Consider the following 8490-nt stretch of genomic DNA (forward strand, 5'->3'; position numbering starts at 1 on the left):
GGCAGGAAAGGGCACATTCTGAAAACAAAGGCTTAAAGACAGACAGTTTTGTAAACTTGTCGTCAGTGTGATAAGCCATAGATAGGTATGGTTTTTTGGGGGGGGACAGGAAATGGTCCCCAAGATAAAATCTGGTGTGGGGTCTAGCCCACAGAGTTGCCAGATGAGGCAATGGACTGTGGGCAGCCAAGTTTAAAGTCATCACTTTTTACTGAAGACCAATTGGTATATTATATGGCTCCAAAACTCCTAATAATTGGCCATCACCAATATTATGAATGGACTTCACGTGGGTGAAGTCCATGAGCTCTGCCCGTGAGAACTTAAAAAGCTCTGAAGGACATGAGGATTGGTCCAGGAAAACTCTGCTTTGGGCTATCCGAACCCAAAGGATGTGAGAGTCCTCTAGTGTGGACACAGGTTGCCCAGAAAGACCCTGCCTTGGGCTATCTAAGGACGTGAGAGTGTCACAGGAACCCACGGAAAGGAGGAGAAAACCCACCCGGGGCCTGGCCCAGTGGCAATCTCCAGGAGTTGCTCCCCTGTGGTAAATTGGGTTGGTGTTGTTTGCGAACCAGCAGCGACAAGCTTACAGCTCCCAAGTGTAGAAATGAGGAATTAATGCAGGATGCAGTCTGGTCCTGGTCCTGAACGGCAGGGGACTCAAACTGGGAACCAGCCCCAGGAGTCTCTCATCTGCCATTCCCAGTCAGGGAACCATATGATAGAACTGTGGGGGACCGGCAGCAGCTGAAAAGAAGTATGAAATATAAATGACCTTTATTTTGAGAATGTGGGATGAGACACCCCCAACCCCCCAGGGCACAGCATCTCCACCCCGGGGTTGGCGATCTCTCCATGGAACACGTGGAGTGAGGCACATAAGTAGCCTTGGTTTGGGGTGGAACCTAAGGGGGCATTAGGGATGCACAGATAGCCCATTGGTCTTTGTTTGATGCCATAGGTAAATTCCTAGGGGTGGGGGAGATAGGAGCTCCTTGGCTTTACCGGCTACAGTGTCCTGTCTGGGCCAAAACTCTTTCAATGGCGTTGTGGGTTCTCCTATGTGTTGCTGTTTGAGCCGTTGGTTCTCCTGGAGAAGCCCTGGTCCTCACATCGAGCATTGCTTCCTGGCTCCAGAGGGTTGGTCTCCAGGATGAACTCGTCATGCTGGCTTCCTGGCATGTACTGGACTGTATTTATCGTCAGAGGAGTTCCGGGCCTCTGTGTCACTGAGGATGGCTGAGGTGCTTTTCAGGACAGCCTTGGTCTTTGTTGTGAGTGTGACTTCTCAGCTCCAGTATAGAGCCCTCATCCCATCAGCTCCTTCACCCTGATGGCATGGACTTTCTGGCTTCCACCAATGACCTTTGGATCTTTCCAGCACGGATTCATAAAAGAGACTGGCGTGAGTCCTTCTTGTGGGCTCTAGACCTCCAGTTGGTCTTGTGGGAATCATTGTCATGAGCTCTGGGTCTTCATCTGGACTCATGCAGGACATCGCTGTGGGATTCAGGCTTTGGTTGATTATTCTATGTCTTTAGTGTTGTGGATAGATTTTCTGCAGTCTCGTTTTACCTCTAGGTGACCATCATAAAACAATATTGTAAATTCCATGTCCTAATTCTAATTGTTCTCCTCACAACCCCTGACTACAACAAGCACAATGGAGAAATGTCCCCTCTGCAGGTGGCACCCCCAGTGACCTCCTTCCGCTTGGCCCTCACCTCCAAACATCTCATTCCTCAGTAAATGATCCAGTCATCTCTCCCAGAGTCTCTCCATCTACCAGAGTTGACAATGAAGTTTAACCATTAGAATGTGGAGATATCACAATTTTTTTATCCATTCATCTATTGATGGGCATCTAACTTAGCTAGGCATCTAACTTAGCTATTATGAATGAGGCTGCAATAAACACGGGTATACAGATACCACCATAGCAGACTTATGTTAATTCTTTTAGAAACGTATCAAGGGATGATATAACTAGATCAAATGGTGGCTCTCTTTTTAGCTTTTTGAGGAGCTTCCATATTGATCTCTATAGTGACTGAACAACTTACTTCCCCTCCAACACTGTACATGAGTTCCCTCTCCTCCACATCCTTGGCTTTATCATTGTCCTTATTCTTGATGATAGCCATGCAGCCTGGGGTAAGACGGAATCTCAGTGTAGTTTGGATTTGTGTAACCCCGATGGCTGAAGATGTTGAATTTTTTTGTATATCCATTGGCCATTTGTCCTTCTTTTAAGAAGTGTCTATGAGTTGCAACTGTTGAGTGGGTGAGTTAGATAGAATATCAAATATTCTACGACGCTGATGTTGAATAACCTAACAACACAAAGTGAATCTGCAAAGAGGGCGTTGAGACAGTGCCTTCAGGAGAGTGCAACTGTGCTCTGGCTTGAAGCCTTGCAGACCTAGAGACTAAAGAGAGAAGTAACCAAGCGGCAGAGATGTGTAGGAGTGTGGTGGACAGCACCACATGACCAGGAGTTTGTGGGGCATGAGAGAGTGGAACCTGAATGTAGGTTCCCTGGCCTCCCTCTGCATTACTTGGTGTTAGCACTCTGCTGTTAAATGGGTAGATTTTAAAGTCCTAAGCAACTCCCTTTAAGATTCTTTAGTTCCATAAGAAAACTGACTATGTTCATCTTCCCACACCAACTGAAACAATACCTCCTGCCCCATTCCTTTGCTCAAAATATTACAGAATCAAATATCTAAATTCTGGAGCCTTGTAAAATTTACAGGAAGCAGGGCACAGTGGCACATGCCTATAATCCCTGGTACTCCAGAGGCTGAGGCAGGAGGATCTTGAGTTTAAACCCAGCCCATTGAGATCTTGTCTCAAAATAAAATATAAGATAAAATAAAATGGCTAGGGATGTAGGTCAGTGGTCAAATGTCATATATGCCTGTCATTTTTGAGACTCTGGGTTCAATCCCTTGTATGGAAAAATGAACAAATCACCTTCAGGGAACAGAAAAGAGGGGAAGAGAGCAGAGGCTTCAAAGAGACAGGGCCATGGAAACTCGTCTAAGGCATGGAAGAGGAAGGATCTTTTCTATCATGACAGTGTTCCCCTAAACTGCTGAAATATAAAAGCAGTTATTGGTATTCGATTAGTTCCAGCAAAGTTGTAAGGGATGCATTCAGTCTGAGGAAGAGGGAGCAAAGAATAAAAGTCTTTCCAAATGTTAATACAACCTTTTGAGGCTGCTAACCACTACACGGCATAATTGATGGCGTGTTACTAAATGAAGGGGGACATTCTTAAAAATTATTCAGAATTCCAAGATTACAACAGCAGAGCATTAAAGCAACACTGAACTCTATGCCCAGGACCCTGAATGGTTGACCAAGTGACGTGAAGCTGGCCCTGCTACCTATCAGGACAGACGAAATAAAGGTAGATAGAAAGGGAGCAGGGAAATCATACCCTTAAAATTGTACTTTTAAGATGACTGCAATTTCCACTACCCAAAGCCACCCATGGCTACTCAGATCAGCCTTCCCTAGGTTAAACTTAGGCTGCCTTCCTTCCAGACCATCACACCAGGATCCCTCAGGAACACTCAAGTCCATAAATTGGCTTCATTGAGAAAGTGAAGTAAAGAACAGGAAGCTGGTCATTGGATAAAGCAACAGCAGGTTGAGAGAATTCAAAGAATGCTTAAATTATCCAGCTTAAAAAAAATAAAACTGGGCTCATACCTGTAATATGGGGGCGCACTTTTCCTGGTTTTTCCGCCCCTCAAGAGAAACATGAACGTTCCTCATTCCAGGAAATAACGGGCCACTCCCTCTTGAGTACCCACACTCCATTTCTTTGAGTGCATATCTTTGAATTTCTGGCTAATAAAGCCCTCTCTCATCCTTGCCCCTTTTGACGTGTTCCCAAAATTCTTTTTCTGCAACAGAAATCGGTGAACCTGTCAATGATCTACCAGTGGGGCGGGTTGGCTTCCTGTTCCTGTGCAGCTTCCGGAACCTCCTCAGAACCTGTCCAGTGACCCCACTAAGAATCGAGGACACAAGCTCACACAGAGCAGCCGAGTCTCTTATGCAGCAATCAGGGATGGTTGCTAAGGAACAAGCATTCCCTTCCGCATCGTGCACATTGGGCCATCTTGCTGCCTCTTGTAGGAGTTGGAGATGTGATGTGACTGCCTGTCACCAGCATTCATTCCATGTGTGTGAGGCCCCCTCACAGTGCACTGTAATTAGTTTTTCCCTCCAGACTCTGTTTTCCAGTACTGGGGACCAAACCCAGGGCCTTTGCAATGAGCTAAATCCCCAGGTCTCTTTCTGCTTTTAATTTTGAGGCAGTCTTGCCAAGTCATTGCATTGCCCAGAGTGCTGGGATTATCAACATAAGCTGCCACTGTTTTATTTCCTCTCTCTCTTTTTTCCCCTCTGTACTGGGGGTTGAACTCACGACCTTGTGTTTGCCAGGCAGGCGCTTAAGCCACTGAACCGAATCTCTAGCCCTTAAAATACATTTTTACTTTTAGTAGTACATGTCCACAGTACACATGACTGTACTTGTTGTGAGCTGTTGGTTTCTACACATAACACGGCTTAAGTCTTTTTCCATCCCGGGCCCCTCTTCTCCCTCCCCCCCCTCACTGGGCCTTCCGACTCTTGGTCACCTTTGCATTTGCAAAAGCTCTATCTCCACTATTTTTTTTCTTCCAGTTCTTTTTTTTCACCCCATTTTCTTCTCATTCCTCCTCCCTCTCTCCATCTCTTGTGTCCCTTCCCAGTTGAAAAAAGATTTCCCTACTTTCTATTGTCTTTTATTGTGTTCTTTATATTTTGGATTTCTCATATAAGAGAAACCATGCAATAGTCAAGCATGTGTGTCTGATTTATTTCACCTAATGTTATGATCCCAAGGCACATCCATTTATGTCTGAATGACTCAAGTATATCCTTCTTCGTGGCAGACTAGTGCTTCATTGTATATAAATACACTCCGCTCTTTTTCTTTTCTTTTCTTTTCTTTTCTTTTCTTTTCTTTTCAACACTCTGTCCATCTTCCAGTTCCAAGTTCCACCCAGGATGTGCAGAGGGATCCCGGCTACATTCCTTTGCACATACCTCAGCCTATCTTGGGAAATGTTTGCTCTCAAACTTTGGTTCTGTGTCCTTTCATCTGGGCCATCAAGATAGGGACTACTAGTTTTTAACAAAGATGGGCCAGAGCAACTGTTCTGAGAAGACACACCCACCATGTGACAGCCTCAAAAAACCAACCTTTAGCTCAGGATAAGGGGGCCAAACGCTGTCCAGAGCTAAAAGGGTTATTTTTGGAGAGTGGCACATGATGGGGTTGTTCCTAGAACTGTTACTGCAGAGCCACAGACACAGGAAGGAGTCTGCCAGGTGAAGACCGCAGGAATTGGGATGCATAACAGACATTGCATGGGGAGTGCTAGATCCGCAGCCTCCCGAAAAAGGCCTTTAAGAGTGTATGGGCAAGCTGGGCGCAGTGGCGCACGCCTGTAATCCTAGCACTTGAGAAGCTGAGGCAGGAGGATCACTGCAAGTTGAAGACCAACTTGGGCTACAAATGAGCTCAAGAATAGTCTGAAACACACAGCGAGACCCTGTTTCAAAAAAGAAAAAAAAGCACATGGGCAGGGGCTCACTGAGTTCTGGGCCTGCAGCCCAGCTAAAGTCAAAGGCTTCTTGCACAATAGTGGCTCCTGGTGTTCAGATGGCAGTGCCAGAGGCTGAGGCCAAGTCCAGCTCTGCCACTGAGAGACAGCTGCCCACAGAGGAATCTGATCTTCCTGCCTCTCCCTTCTTTTTACTATGCAAAATGAAAAGTCCATTTTGGCTCCATAACTTACTTGAAAGAGAAGTAGGACTTCAGAAAACTGGGTTACATCTCTACTGACCCTTGATTTCTTACGTTTTCTTATGTATGCAGTTTTTATATTTGCAGTCCATTTATTTAGAGACAAATCATATTTTCCTTTCTTGGAAAACTTTTCAGGGTTCATGGAACACAACGAGTGCGTAGATTCTGATATAGGGAACTTTTCAATGTGAGAATTTGGAGGTATTCAGAAATCAAGCCTGTCCCCAGAGAAGAGCAGAGGTCGCCCCCTACCTTCCTTTCCCTTTCGGCCCAGGCTGGACAGTTCTGGGTCCCCAGGAAAGCCCTGAGGCTACTGCTGGTGACCTGCTGCCTTCTCAGACTTTCTGCTTTCTTAGCTCCACCTGGAAACAAGGGACACCTGCCTCCAAAGATCCCTCCGCACAGCTCCTCCCTGCTTTCTTCTCCTCCCTCCCACTCGGGGACTGGGCCCTCTTCCTACCCAGGTCTGTGGCAGACGGGAACGTGTGCTGATGGAAGGATGCTTGTAGCACGTTGGAAAGCAGCATCTTCGATTCTGGGCACAAGGCTTGCCCTGCGGGCTGACATAGCATAGGCAGTGGCTAATACTGTGGGCTCTGTGGTTGGTGCAAACCCCGGCTCTGCCAACTCTGGTACTTGCGCTGTGGGCAGACCACAGAGCTAAAAGAGCCGGTCAGAGTAGAAGCTTCATACATGGGTAGCCATGGTGATAATCATGTTATGAACATGGCATATTATTATTTACTGAGCATTAGGTGGTGTTTGGTCTTAACTTGCCCCACTTGGAAACGTCTCTATAATCAAATGGCACGTCATCTTCTTAGGTAAAGACGGTTATAGCTTCCCACTGGTCCCCCTGGGTGATGGCGTGTCTGGGGTGCTGGGATGGCTTTCTCTGCCAGATGTCTACCTCTTCCTGTGAGCTGGCTGGGACGCTCCCTCCAACCCAGCTTCTGAACACCTCCTTCCTCTCCCCTCCCCTGCCTATCAGCCTGCTCAGATGTGGCTCGCTCTTCACCCTCTTCCTTTGCTCAGTTGTGTCCCTGTCCCCCAGCCCTCTGGGACACACCTCAGGTTTTAGGACCTGGCTTTCCTCTGAAATGCCAGCTGAATCTGACTTTAGCTCTTCAAGTCCTCAAAAAGCCATATGTGTACATAGGTACATGATATATATTTAACCTTTTAAATTTGTTTTTATTGTATTAAAATACACATAACAAAGAATTTGCCATCCTAATCATTTTCAGTGCATGATTCAGTGTCCTCAAGGACACTGACAATGCTTGCAGGGCCTGGTGGCACACACCCGTAATCCCAGGACTCGGGAGGCTGAGGCAGGAGGATCCCTGCAAGTTCAAGGCCAGCCTGAAATACATAGCGAGATACTGTCTCAAAAAAACAAAACAAAAACAAACAAGGAGAAGAACACTGACATTGACACCCCTATAGGGCCACCAACCCCACCCCCAGAATCTTTTGCAAAATGAATTTTGCAAAACTGAAGCTCGGCACCCATCAAATACTTTTCATTCCCCTCCCTTCAGCCTCTGAAAACCACTGTTTTGATTTTTACTTCTATGTGTTTAACAACTCTGGAGACTTCATATAAGAAGAGCCGCACAGTACGTGTCCTTTTCTGACTGGTTTGCTTCCCCTGGAGTATTGTCTTCCAGATTCATCTACATGAGAGCATGTGTCAGAATTTCCTTCTTTTCTAGGGATGAACGCTGTTCATATCATCCATGACATTCACAACACGCACGTGGGTCCTGTGTTAGCCCTTCTAGTGACTTAGCCTCTCCTGGAAGGAAAAGAGAAAAGAGTATCCACGTACTATCCGTGTCCAGTCGGTGTCCCCTTGGTGAACCAAGGTAAAAAGTCCTGAGCAAAAATTTGGGAAGGGGGAGGAAGAGGCTGGGAAGGCCAGGCCCGTGGCACAGACAGGTGCTACTGAGGGAAAAGCCTGAGTTTCAGGCAGGTTTCATATGTCACACCCTGGAATGTGCTACAAGAACCGCCAATGGCGACCTCTGTAGGTAGAATGTGTGTTTCTGTTTTAGGGATGAATTTAAAAACAAAACAAAAATACACACACACACACACACACATATCCTACCATTATTTTTCCATCTTACCATTATAAGTGCACATTTCAGTGGAATTAAACAACTTCATATTGTTGAGTAACCATCACCACCATCCATCTCCATTTCAAACTGAAACTGCACCCATTAAACACTAACTCCCCAACCCACTCTCCCCAATCCTGGAAGCCCCCATTCTGCTTTCCATTTCTGCAAGTCTGATTACTCTCAGGTCCTAGAACAGTGAAATCATGCAGGATTTGTCATCCTGTGACTTGTTTTACCTAGCATCATGCCTTTAAAATTCACACACATTGTACCATGTGTGAAAATCTTCTTTTCCTCCTTCCCCACACCTTCTTCTTCTTTTCAATACTGGGTGCTGAAACCAGGGCTTTCACACTGAGCAACATCCCAGCCCTTTATATTTCATTATTTTGAGACAGGGTCTCACTAAGTTGCTAAACTGCCCAGGCTGGGCTCCAACTCATTGTCCGGCTGCTTGGGCTTCCCAGAGGGGTGGCATTA

Source organism: Cavia porcellus, unplaced genomic scaffold (genome assembly GCF_034190915.1).
Source record: "Cavia porcellus strain 051 isolate PalLab524CR breed Dunkin Hartley unplaced genomic scaffold, mCavPor4.1 scaffold_7, whole genome shotgun sequence".
Lineage (NCBI taxonomy): Eukaryota > Metazoa > Chordata > Mammalia > Rodentia > Caviidae > Cavia > Cavia porcellus.